At 40.6% G+C, this 12,710-nt stretch overlaps 1 protein-coding gene across 5 annotated transcripts in view; it reads left to right on the top strand.

Annotated features, from left to right (window-relative positions):
- Positions 1-12,710, top strand: part of LOC115174438 (wiskott-Aldrich syndrome protein family member 1) — a 172,257-nt gene that overhangs the window by 1,607 nt on the left and 157,940 nt on the right. For 4 of the 5 annotated variants that reach the window (XM_029732948.1, XM_029732953.1, XM_029732947.1 and 1 more), the window contains exon 2: positions 12,604-12,676. The exons of the other annotated variant lie outside the window; for it this stretch is intronic. The gene's annotated coding sequence lies outside the window, so the exon portion shown is untranslated. The remainder of the gene's footprint in view (positions 1-12,603; positions 12,677-12,710) is intronic. 5 annotated transcript variants of the gene reach the window in all.

Genomic DNA, 12,710 nt, shown 5'->3' with positions numbered 1-12,710 from the left:
ACGAAGTATTTTTTTTTTGTAAACTGGACAACATAATCGATATTTAGTTAGCTGACGATTTTTTGTTGTTGCATTTTTGCAACATAACGGTGCATCAAACCCTTTGTGCAAGCACGCGATTTCATTTCTGCACGAAGAATGCATTGACTTTCCGGTGCAGAAGGGTTGGGGTCCTCTTCGATCGACCTTCAGTTCGTTTCCATTGAAGTTGTCTATTGGGGATGCCACAGCCGTGGAAAATATTTTTAAGAAAGTCCCTTTGAAACCCTTTTCTGACTCGGGCGCCTTGAGTTTTTGTGGCAAAAACACAAGGTGTGTTCGTAAATTGCTTTCGTCAATCAGTTGTCAGATTGTCCGTTTGTAAATTCAGAGCGTTTCGCTCTCGGAGCGCTGGACGTTCTGGCGGGTTCTGGCGGAGGAGTAGGGTAGATTCGAGCGTTCTGACATCACAACGGCACCCAAGCTAACGTTGGCTACCTTGCAAGCTACTTCCAGACACAAATTAGAGAACACCTCACTATGACCATTTTACTCGCCCTAGCAGAGCTGGTTAGATTGTTTATGTAATCCAGAGCGTTGGTAACTGTGCTGCTGGCAACAATTGAATGACGTATTTTTGCGTTGTTTACTGACACCGAGCATATTCAATTTGCTGTTGAGTTTTCGTAAATGAATCAATTATTCTGCACTCTAGCACACTCAGACGAGAGTGCTCTGAAATCGGAGTAGATAGCCTGAGTGAATTTACGAACGCACCCATAATGTGACCGCTATCCGGAAGAACAACTTGTGTTTTGAGATGGCTATGTCGTTTGGGTGTATTTTTTTTCTCCAACATTTTTTGTTATTATGCAAATGCTTCGCTAACGCTTTTTCGGCTTGTTTCAAAGTAGCAGCTTAGGCCTATAGCCCCGACAGCAGCGCATCCCTACTGGTTACATATAGATATTGACAGGCTTTCATTTCAGGATGTACTTATACTGAACATAAATATAAACGCAACATGTAAAATGTTGGTTTCATGGGCTGAAGTAAAAGACCCTAGAAACTTTCCATACAAAAATATTATTTCTCTTACATGTTGTTCACAAATTTGTTTCCATCCCTGTTAGTGAGCAGTTCTCCTTTGCCAAGACAATCCATCCACCTGGCAGGTGTGGCATATCAAGAAACTGATTAAAAACAATGATCATTACACAGGTGCACCTTGTGCTGGGGACAATAAAAGGCCACTCCAAAATGTTTTGTCACACAACACATTGCCACAGTTGTCTTAAGTTTTGAGGGAGTGTGCAATTGGCATGCTGACTGCACGACCATCCACCAGAGCTGTTGCCATAAGCCACCTCAAATTGTTTTAAAGAATTTGGCAGTACGTCCAACCGGCCTCACAAACGCAGACCATGTGTAACCACGCTAGCCCAGGACCTCCACATCCAGCTTTTTCACCTGCAGGATCGTCTGAGACCGGCCACCCAGACAGCTGATGAAACTGAGGAGTAGTTCTGTCTGTAATAAAGCCCTTTTGTGAGGAAAAACTAATTCTGGTTGGCAGGGCCTGGCTCCCCAGTGGGCGGGCCTATGCCCTCCGAGGCCCACCCATGGCTGCTCCCCTGCCCTGTCATGTGAAATCTATAGATTAGGGCCTAATGAATTTATTTCAGTTGACAGATTATCTTATATGAACTGTAACTCAGTAAAATTGTAGTAATTGTTGCGTTTTATATTTTTGTTCAGTATATTATGATAGATTGTCAGTTAATTTGGTTGTAATAAGATTGCATTATTTAAGATGTCTCTCGCACCATTATATCAGCCAACATAATATAAGGCTAACTGACAACGGTCCTATTTGATGCCTATAGTTCAACATCTGTGTGTATGCCAATGTGGCGAGGAGCGCGACAGGTCCTGCATTTGCCAGCGAGAAGCACCTGTCATTCAAATATTGAACGGTAGGTTAGGTTCGAGCTCAACCCTCTATTTTTATGATATGCCATATTGCATACATTTCCACTGAAATTTTAAAAGAATCCCCTGAAATTAATAGGTTTCTTTGCTTAGGCTAATATCTCTGGTCCCAAATCTAATAACAGATCAGGATAGCAATGGTAATCTGATCAAAAATATTTATTTTGAAGAAGAGAAGAAGACAATGTCCCTGAATCACTGCATGGATATGTTTTGTTTTTTCTATGAGTATCAGCAGTCTTGGTCAGATAGGTGTACCTGCTATTCTATCAAATTTAGTGCTGACTGTCTACTATCTATGCTGACTGTTTTTACTAAATGTTGCATTGTTTCTGTACTGCTGTGTTGTGATATCTGTTCTCCTTGTGCTGTAACTGTTCTGTATTGACTTTTGTGTTTGTCATTATGTCCCTGTCCTTCTGTGTTGTCTGTCTTGTCCTGTGATTTCAGTGTTTTTATTTTATTGCAACACCCTTCCCAGTCGTCACTGGCCAGGCCATCATTGTAAATAAGATATTTTTTTTCTTAATTGATTCGCCTGGATAAATAAAGAAGAACATGAGAAAACAAGTAAGCATACTAAACTCTGCAAAAAATGAAATGTCCTCTCACTGTCAACTGCGTTTGTTTTCAGCAAACAATAACATGTCATGTTAATACAAATATTTACACAAGATTCAAATACTGAGACATGACTGAACAAGTTCCACAGACATGTGATTAACAGAAATTGAATAATGTGTCCCTGAAGAAAGAGAGGGGGGGGGGGTCAAAAGTAACAGTCAGTATCTGGTGTGGCCACCAGCTTCAGTAAGTTCTGCAGTGCATCATCTCCTCATGGACTGCGCCAGATTTGCCAGTTCTTGCTTTGAGATGTTACCCCATTCTTCCACCAAGGCACCTGCAAGTTCCTGGACATTTCTGGGGAGAATGGCCCTAGCCCTCACCCTCCGATCCAACAGGTCCCAGACGTGCTCAATGGGATTGAGATCCGGGCTCTTCGCTGGCCATGGCAGAACACTGGCATTCCTGTCTTGCAGGAAATCACGCACAGAACGAGCAGTATGGCTGGTGGCATTGTCATGCTGGACGGTCATGTCAGGATGAGCCTGCAGGAAGGGTACCACATGAGGGAGATGGATGTCTTCCCTGTAATGCACAGCGTTTAGATTGTTGTCATTGCAGGCAATCTCAGTCTGATGATGCTGTGACACACCGCCCTCCACCTCCAAATCGATCCCGCTCCAGAGTACAGGCCTCGGTGTAACGCTCATTCCTTCGACGATAAACGCGAATCCGACCATCACCCCTTGTGAGACAAAACTGCGACTCGTCAGCGAAGAGCACTTTTTTCCAGTCCTGTCTGGTCCAGCGACGGTTGGTTTGTGCCCATTGGCGATGCTTTTGCCGGTGATGTCTGGTGAGGACCTGCCTTACAACAGGCCTGCAAGCCCTCAGTCCAGCCTCTCTCAGACTATTGCGGACAGTCTGAGCACTGATGGAGGGATTGTGCGTTCCTGGTGTAATTCGGGCAGTTGTTGTTGCCATCCTGTACCTGTCCCGCAGGTGTGATGTTCGGATGTACCGATCCTGTGCAGGTGTTGTTACACGTGGTCTGCCACTGCGAGGACGATCAGCTGTCCGTCCTGTCTCCCTGTAGCATTGTCTTAGGCATCTCACAGTACGGACATTGCAATTTATTGCCCTGGCCACATCTGCAGTCCTCATGCCTCCTTGCAGCATGCCTAAGGCACGTTCACGCAGATGAGCACGGACCCTGGGCGTCTCTTTTTTGGTGTTTTTCAGAGTCAGTAGAAAGGCTTCTTTAGTGTCCTCAGTTTTCATAACTGTGACCTTAATTGCCTACCGTCTGTAAGCTGTTAGTTTCTTAATGACCGTTCCACAGGTGCATGTTCATTAATCGTTTATGGTTCATTGAACAAGCATGGGAAACAGGGTTTAAACCCTTTACAATGAAGATCTGTGTAGTTATTTGGATTTTTACGAATTATCTTTGAAAGACAGGGTCGTGAAAAAGGGCAGTTTCTTTTTTTGCTGAGTTTATATACAGGGTCAGTCAGTTCCTGTACCATACTCACCATGTGCATGGCTGGTGGGAGGAGCTATAGGAGGACAGGCTCATTGTAATGGCTCGACTGGAATAAATGGAACCGTATCAAACATATGGAAACCACATTTGACTCTGTTCCATTTGATTCCATTCCAGCCATTACAATGAGCCCGTCCTCCTATAGCTCCTTCCACCAGCCTCCACTGGTGTAGGGATACTAGAGTGATAGAGGTAGATATGTAATGGGGTAAGGTGACTAGGCATCAGGATATTTGATAAACGGAGCAGCAGCTGCGTAAATGATTGTATGCAGGGGTGATTTTTGCATGTAAATCTTGGTGGGGCAAAAAATATATATATATGTGGGTTACATGCAAGCAATGCCACTAAACAACACAAAACAATACATTAATTGCAGTATAACGGTGACAAACGGTGCTCAAAAACTTTTAGGGCCTGCATAAAGCTGTCCCAACAGCAGAGTCCCAACACCTTACCACTGCTACACCTGGCTATCAGCGGAGCCTTTTCTGGCAGCGAAACAGTTCATTCAGCCTCATTTACTGCCTTTTTAAAAAAACATGGCTGACTTGCTTAAACAAATGTGGTTTCTACTGACAATTGAGATGTACAAACTATGGCATAAGGGGACGACAAGCGGATGAGAGGCAATCTTTAATTTCGATTAAGACATTAATGAGCGAGCTAGGACGGACGTAGTCAATATAACTTTGTTCAGCACGTTTGAAATGTACATCAACAGAATTCAGAACATGGGCCATTCTTAGTGTAGAACTGTAGGATAAATAAAGGGGGCATATAAGCAGACAATGAAAGCTCTTACAATTTTCGATGATTACATTTCTCAAAAGTAGTTTGTTGGCTACAAGTGCACCACCAAGTCAGCACAGTAGCCAAAATTAAGAGGTGAAAATATACCAAATTATTAGGGTGAGGCACATGGGCTACTAACAGCTTACTGCACAACATACACTTAGTAATATTTTCTTAGCTACAGTATACATATCTCCCTGGCATATTACATTTATGCAGCAGCATACAATACATTTTTGGACTCCCCTTGTGCTGTGCTCACTTTGCCCAGGAAGGTGGCGCGGCGGTCCTTCCTGGGCAAATTTTGTCATCAAACTTGTTCATCGAAGTCTGGCATCCTCTGGATTTATGGTTCTTTCAAGACAACTGGGTTCTCAGAGGGGGAAAAAAAGGTTGAATCATGATGACATCAGTGATCTTCAGGTCGTATCTTGAGAAAGAGGCGTAATAATGAGCAGCCTGACGACCTCGAGTGCTGGAGAGGGAGTATACGTGACACACTTATCAAGAGAACATCCCTGGTTATCCTACTGCCTCTGAGGCAGGCTCACTAAACACACATGCTTAGTTTGTAAATTATTTCTGAGTGTTGTAGTGTGTCACTGGCTATCCGTCCATTAAAATAACAAGAAAACGGTGCCATCTGATTTGCTTAATATAAGGAATTTTAAATTATTTATACTTTTACTTTTGATACTTAAGTATATTTTAGCAATTACATTTCCTTTTGATACTTAAGTATATTTAAAACCAAATACTTTTACTCTAGTATTTTACTGGATGACTTTCACTTTTACTTGAGTCATTGTCTATCTATGAAATTTGGGTACTTTTTCCACCACTGCTGAATAGCAGGCTAATGATTGCTTTGCAATGCTTGCCGTTAGCCACTGATTCCTTACAAACCACTCACTGTTGAATTTGCGATTTCCAACTTGTGTAATCTTTATGTCCAATGGCCGATTTTAACGTTTTATCTATAATTTCTCTTCATTATTTCTCTTCATATGACAAGGATTAAAAAATATTTGCCAGTAGATTGTCGACTTGATTCATGATGATGAGTGTTAGCTAAGATTTTGAAAGTATGATGTTGACATGATCAGTCCAATCAAAGCTACTGTAGATATATTGTGATTTGATGTCATTTTATCTGTGGCCAATGACCTTGAGCCTTCTTGGATGGGCACTTCTAATGTAACTATGGCAGCACCCAAGGGGCTAGAATTTTCTAGCTCTACCCTTCGACTTGGTGGTGACGTAGTGTCCCCATGAGTGACAGAACACTGAGCTCATTACGGCGCAATGCTCCGTATTTTCTGCTGAATTGCCCCACCACCACCACCACCACAGAAAGCACTGAGCTAGGTTGAAACACCTGCATTTTGGAGCTGCCCTACTCAAGAAAACAAAACAGACCATGTTTGTATGAGGCTTTATTAACTCAATTATATATTTTTACATTGTTTGCAAACTGATACGTGACACGTATTAGTGCCAAAATAACATGCAAAAAATGTGTGTGTGTGTGTAGAATCAGCAGTATAAATGGATCTGCTTATTATGTGTGTGCACAAATGATGGTGTTTGTTGTAGTGTTAGTGTGCGTGAGTGTGCATAGAGACAGTCCGTGTAGCCATTTTGTTAGCTATTTAGCAGTCTTATGGCTTGGGGATAGAAGCTGTTCAGAAGCCTGTTGGTATCAGATGCACCGGTACCGCCTGTCGTGCAGAAGCAGAGAGAACAGTCTATGTCTTGGGTGGCTGGAGTCTTTAGTGATTTATTTATTTATTATTATTTGTATTTTTTGGTGCTTTCTTTTCACACCGCCTGATATAGAGGTCCTGGATGGCAGGGAGCTCGGCCCCAGTGATGTACTAGGCTGTCCGCACCACCCTCTGTAGCGCCATGCGATCGAGGGCGGTGCAGTTGCCGTAACAAGCAGTGATGTATGGAACGCCGTTTGGGTCTTTGCATGTCAAAAAAGACACGTCAAATAAAACTCTTTGACGTGTCAAATAAGCTTGTTGACCAATCAGGACCTGAATATGACTGCACGTCACATACATTTAACGCATTCATACATTTTTTACATAGTTATTACACATTGATTACATTCACTCATATTTCATATGTCACAACGATTCATTGCTACGTATGCTATGATGCTGGTAAACTTGTCTCGTGCACCTACAGTGCTGGTCATAAAAAAAAGCTAGCTAGCTCATGATGCAAACAATGTTCTTCCCCAAAAACGTAGCAAAATGACAATCTGTTTCAGTAGCTATAGTTAGCTTGCTAACAATCTAGCTTAGTATCATTGTCTAAAATAATTCTAATTTAGAAGACCGTTCTTATTTGATTAATGGTGGTCGGACCCATCTATATGAAGCTAGCCACAATAAGGATTAGCCACAACAGTGGACTTTGCGGTTAGCCTTCAAAATAAAAGTGTCATTGACAGTGATGCAAATTAATACAAATAGTAGAATTATGACAATTGAATAGATCATGCTAAACGAGGTTGAAATGTTATATAAAATCAACAAAAGACATTCATTTGTTAATTTGACAAATCTATTGAATTCGCACTGGATGTATTAGACTTTAGAATTGCATTAGGGGCATACTCATTTCACTGTACAGCATTTTTAGTTATAAAAAAAATGATATGAAAAATTATATATATATATATATATATATATATCCACTGGATATCATAAGGTGATTGCACCAATTTGTAAGTCGCTCTGGGTAAGAGCGTCTGCTAAATAACATAAATGTAATATAAAATATATTTAACCTTTTATTTAACTAGGCAAGTCAGTTAAGAACAAATTAGTATTTACAATGACGGCCTAGGAAAAGTGGTTTAACTGCCTTGTTCAGGGGCAGAACGACAGATTTTATTTACCTTGGCAGCTCGGGGATTCGATCTAGCAACGATTCGGTTACTGGCCCAACGCTCTAAACACCAACCTTACCTATGGATTGTGGATCAATGACATGGGGTATCAGTCTACTCAGTGACACCCAGAGAACATTAGTGTCGTAGCTCTTATTGTGGGACCCTGAAAGAACTGTGAATTGAGTCACATTTATTGTCAACCTATGTGTATTGAACACTATTCCAGAGGAAAAACCAAACTGCGTGGATGTTTTGGAGTCTGATAACTCTGAGGAGGACGTTTGGAAAAATATCGAGGGTATTGAGTAGACTGATACCTCATTTCATTGTCCCCAATCCTTAGGTAAAGCTGTACAGTGCAATATGAATGTCAATACACACAATGGCCTGACTGGGGAGGTGCTTTGACATATTCACAGTCCCGCATTAAGAGCTTCAACGCTAATATTTGCGTAAAGTCTTCACAGTTGTGTTCTGTGGGTGTCACCGAGTAGACTGATACCCCATTTCATTGCTTCACATTCCAACCTTGTTTGACATTATCTAGTCTAAATATGGCATTCCACCAATTGTAACATACTGCATCACTTTCGAATAGGTACTTTTTATTTTGAAGGCAAACAGCAAATTCCAATATTGTGCCTAATCGTTATTGTAGCTAGCTTCATAACACATAACCCGGTCCGGTTGAGCATCATGAAGCTAGCTGGCTGCTTATAACGTTAGCTTTGGGCAACAGGGTTTAGTAACTGGCTAGCTATTTCTTTTCATGAACTGAATTTCAATAGGCTAACAACAAGTGGCTACCTAGCTAATACCAGAAGTTGTGGTCCAACACAACATTCTACAATTAAACTGTGTTATTTGACGTGTCAAATTAAAAGCTTATTTAACGTAGCCTGCAGGCAAAATCCCACCATGGAAATGTGGAGGTAATTATTTTATAAAGACTTATTAGGCGGCGCATGTGTATCAAGTTTGGGGAAGCTTACAATTTCTCCTACCATTTCTTCCGGACTGTGCCAGTTATGATTTTCATATGTGAATTTTCATGGAACGGTTTCATTTCAATAAGAATAATAACATTTTAATTTCTCAATCATTTTCACGTGGTTAATCATACATTTTTTTTATTAAAATGATAAAAAGTAAAAAGTAAACTAATGTAATATCACCAGCCTCTGCCATATTGATGCATTGTGATCCATTGGCGGCTAAAGAAATGAGCGGATGGAACTCATAGTATATAGCCCAATGTCGCAGTAGGCCTATAACTTCCATTGCTCTGTCACACCGAGGATTGGTGATTATCGAGGGGGAGATTGTTGGAAAGATTTTAAGTAACTTATTGTGAGGAACTGTAGTTTTAATATATTACAATTCTCAATGGGTGTTAAAAAAAAGCGAGAAAAAAAAGTAACTTTCCTAGGTACTTCTATGCATGTTCAGGTGCGCACGCTCCTTCAACATTATCAGGACAGAGAAACCAGACATGCTCACGAAGCACTCCAAACAAAAGACAATGAAAACATTTTCAAATCTTGTAAATGATTGGTATTAAATCAACCAAAACTTGTTTCTCACAAGTGTAGCAGGTGGTGAACTCTGCAAACAATGTTTCCACTCTGATAAAGAGAATGGTAAATGACTGTAATTAATACATGATTAACATAAATTAATGTAGCTAAATTAAGGGGATTAACAGTACATTTACTACCGGTGACGTACACTACCGGTCAAAAGTTTTAGAACACCTACTCATTCAAGGGTTTTTATTTATTATTATTTTCTACATTGTAGAATAAAAGTGAAGACATCAAAACTATGAAATAACACATATGGAATCATGTAGTAACCAAAAAAGTGTTTAACAAATCAAAATTATATTTTATATTTGAGATTCTTCAAATAGCCACCCTTTGCCTTGATGACAGCTTTGTCCAACAGTCTTGCAGGAGTTCCTGCATATGCTGAGCACTTGTTGGCTGCTTTTTCTTCACTCTGCGGTCCAACTCATCCCAAACCATCTTAATTGGGTTGAGTTTGGGGGATTGTGGAGGCCAGGTCATCTGATGTAGTACTCCATCACTCTCCTTCTTGGTCAAATAGCCCTTACACAGCCTGGAAGTGTGTTGGGTAATTGCCCTATTGAAAAACAAATTATAGTCCTACTAAGCACAAACCAGGTGGGATGGCATATCACTGCAGAACGCTGTGGTAGCAATGCTGGTTAATTATGCCTTGAATTCTAAATAAATCACTGACAGTGTCACCAGCAAAGCACTCCCACACCATAACACCTCCTCTTCCATGCTTTACGGTGGGAAATACACATGCGGAGATCATCCGTTCACCCACACCGTGTCTCACAAAGACACGGCGGGCGGTCGGAACCAAAAATCTCCAATTTGGACTCCCACACCAAAATACAAATTTCCACTCTTCTAATGTCCATTGCTCGTGTTTCTTGGCCCAAGCAAGTCTTTTCTTATTATTGGTGTCCTTTATTAGTGGTGTCTTTGCAGCAATTCGACCATGAAGGCCTGATTCATGCAGTCTCCTCTGAACAGTTGATGTTGAGATGTATCTGTTACTTGAACTCTGTGAAGCATTTATTTGGGCTGCAATTTCTGAGGCTAGTAACTCTAATGAACTTATCTTCTGCAGCAGAGGTGACTCTGGGTCTTCCATTCCTGTGGTGGTTCTCATGAAGGCCAGTTTCATCATAGTGCTTGATGGTTTTGGCGACTGCACTTGAAGAAACGTTCAAAGTTCTTGAAATGTTCCGGATTGACTGACCTTCATGTCTTAAAGTAATGATGGACTATCTTTTCTCTTTGCTTATTTGAGCTGTTCTTGCCATCATATGGACTTGGTCTTTTACCAAATAGGGCTATCTTCTGTATACTCCCCTACCTTGTCACAGCACAACTGATTGGCTCAAACACGTTAAGATATAAAGAAATTCCACAAATTAACTTTTTAAGAAGGTACACCTGTTAATTGAAATGCATTCCAGGTGAAGCTGGTTGAGAGATTGCCAAAGCTGTCATCAAGACAAAGGGTGGCTATTTGAAGAATCTCAAATATAAAATATATTTTGATTTGTTTAACACTTTCTTTGGTTACTACATGATTCCATATGTGTTATTTCATAGTTTTGATGGTCTTCACTATTATTCTACAATGTAGAAAATAGTAAAAATAAAGAAAAACCCTTGAATGAGTAGGTGTTCTAAATCTTTTGACCGGTAGTGTATGTCATGGTGAATGATTTATATATTTTTTTATCAAAGGACAAAAAATGTACATAATGAAACAATAAATGTGCAATAATCACCAATCCTCGCGACACACCCCTCCCATTCTTCTTTTCTCAGCTTAAATTGTTTTACTCAAGACACCTTATCTTAACACATATTTTAGATGCTTTTCACTGACAGCGGCAAGTCAATAATCAGCTAGGCCTATTGCCACGCCGGCTGCCAAACTAGGCATAGGCCTACAAGCTTGTGGTTTTGAAATAATCCACATCTTTTTTTTATAAGAAGCTAATGATTCTCGATTCCTCTGTAGCTAAGTCATGCTTTCTGTTGAAGTATTTTGAATGATGACATTTTTTTTCTGTATTGACAGGAGTGATTAGCCTATATAATTTTGGCAAATTTATTTCCATTTACTTCTCTATTGGACCACTAGCCATTTGTCTCCTGATCTATTGGTTTTCATATCAACTTTCTTGTCCAGAAGCCAAAAGCACAATCCTAGTTTTCATATTAGCAACCCATCCTAGTTGTTGCATCTTTAGATTCCCCCTCTTTCTATGTTTCTAACAGCATTTTTTTTTTATCTCTGTCATATATGGTAGCGCTATCAGGTGTGCTGTTTATAATTGTGTTTTCCCAGGTGTGCTGTTTAGAATGGTGTTTGACCAATGTTTGAAAATGTTTTTTATCGGCCACTTAATTACATGAGTTACATGTTCTGTTAAGATGCATTACCATAATCTACATGTGATTTCTGTCATTCTGAGCACTGTGGGTGGACGCCCTAATGGGTTATGCACCCAATGCATATGGGTCTGGTAAATTTCTCAAATGGCCGGTAAATTAAAATCTTCCTGGTCATGTTGTCCAGTGCCACATTTTCCTATCGGAAACCCTGCCTGGAGACATGAACTTAAAATCACCCCATTTAAAGCATTTAGGAGATAAATGTACTGTCTCTCGCTCTCTACACTATAATTCACCCTTGCACAACTAGTTTAAGGAGATATACCTAAACCATGGACCTTGGCCAACAGGCCCTCTTGGTGCTCGAGTCCACCCATGGCCCTGTCCCAAACCACTTTAAAAGTTTGCCCTTGTTATCTTTGAAGTGTGTACTTAACATCCATGTGGGATTTCCTTATCTTCTGGGGTTGTGTTATCAACCCTTCACACACTTGCTACAAACTGGAACGGGCCCAGTGGAGAGAATCACAGAACCAAAGCAGAGGAGGGGGAAGATGGACATACATGGCCTATTGCCCAATCCTCCATGCCTTTGTTCCCTGTACTTCTATTTGTTTAAGTTTTACATTAGCCTGTGTAACTGCATGTCAACTGTTACATTAGAGGAAATAATGTTACATATGGTTGTCAGTAAAATTGTTATGTCTGCTGTTTTGCCTAGTTAGTGATTAAAGTAATAGCTGCAGAAATATCCTCACCAATGTGTATTTCTTATTTCTCTGTTGGGAGATGTCCACTTGCTTTGGCATCAGTCTCACCCAGAGACTTTCTTCTCACTTCTGTTTGTTGTGGTTGCTTTGATCCAGGACCGGTCCTTGCCATTCTGCCGCCCAAGGTGAGACCAAAAGATGCCGCCCCCGCAAAACTAGAATAGTCACAGTAAGTAAAATGATGTTGAAAAGACATGTAAAAT

The sequence above is a fragment of the Salmo trutta genome, chromosome 35, assembly GCF_901001165.1.
Source record: "Salmo trutta chromosome 35, fSalTru1.1, whole genome shotgun sequence".
In the NCBI taxonomy this organism is placed as follows: Eukaryota; Metazoa; Chordata; class Actinopteri; order Salmoniformes; family Salmonidae; genus Salmo; species Salmo trutta.
This window is presented reverse-complemented; position numbering and strand designations above follow the sequence as displayed.